The following is a 1125-nucleotide window of genomic DNA, read 5'->3' on the forward strand; positions in this document are numbered from 1 at the left end:
AGAACTGGGAGAAATACATATTTATTTGAGTTTAGACCTAAAAAATAACATTACTAGAAGGAATAACATGCCCCAGCCCTAAGAGACCTTCGTCTATACACCAGAACCATGTGACCTGCCATAATCAAATTGGGATTGTGTGATATTTTTAAGAAGAACAAGGTTAAGACTTAGACACACTAAGAATGTTCTACATGGAGCTTACATTGGAGGGTTCTGACTAACTTCACTCTTTCACTCAGCAACAATGCTCACAATTATCCACCTGATAGGTGGAGGCTTTGTGTATTCCAAACCAGTGTTTGATCCAATAGTTAATCACATTTAATTCTGGAGGACATTATGTGAAAAACAGTTTTTAAATTACATTTTGCAGACTACCTAGACAAAAAAATGAGTCTCTGAGATGGAGTTTATATCACATTAGAACTTTTGTAAGTAAATAACAATAAACAGTAGATTGAGGATTTTTAAACCCTACATTTGGCAATAAAAATTTTTAAAAATCCATGAGTTTATACTTATTCCAATAAGACATAAAATAGACAGGACTAAGGGAAATTTATTTTTTACTGTAGGAAGGCAACTCACAAATGTAGACAGATTGATAGAAAAGTACCATATGGGAGCCATTGTCATAAATAATTCAGACAAAATTCATCATTGACTGAACATATGTTGAGTGTTTGGGGGTTGGAAGAGACACAGCATTTTCATGGACTTAAAATATCTTCTCAGATTAATTCTTTAGGGAAGAATTATATTTTTAAAGTGGAAAAATCAGACAAACAACAGGCTAAGCAAGTAGCTAGAGTAAATATTAATAGTGAACCTACTGACACCCTTGGCTTTTTTTTTTTCTTGTTTCTTTAAAAATATACATAAGTAAGGTTGACTTACACTGTTGTGTTAATGTCTGCTGTACAGCAGTGATTCAGTTATACATATACATGCATTCTTTCCATGTAGGTTTAATAAGCAGGGTGACAATATACAGCCTTGTCATACTGCTTTACCAATTTTGACCCAGGCAGTTGTTCCATGTCCAGTTCTAACTGTTGCTTCTTGACCTGCATACAGGTTTCTCAGGAGACAGGTAAGGTGGTCTGGTACTCCCATCTCTTT

At 34.5% G+C, this 1125-nt stretch overlaps 1 pseudogene; it reads left to right on the plus strand.

Annotated features, from left to right (window-relative positions):
- The window catches only part of LOC104982648, an 8051-nt pseudogene that overhangs the window by 923 nt on the left and 6003 nt on the right, over nt 1-1125 (plus strand).

The sequence above is a fragment of the Bison bison genome, unplaced genomic scaffold (genome assembly GCF_000754665.1).
Source record: "Bison bison bison isolate TAMUID 2011002044 unplaced genomic scaffold, Bison_UMD1.0 scf7180017864535, whole genome shotgun sequence".
Lineage (NCBI taxonomy): Eukaryota > Metazoa > Chordata > Mammalia > Artiodactyla > Bovidae > Bison > Bison bison.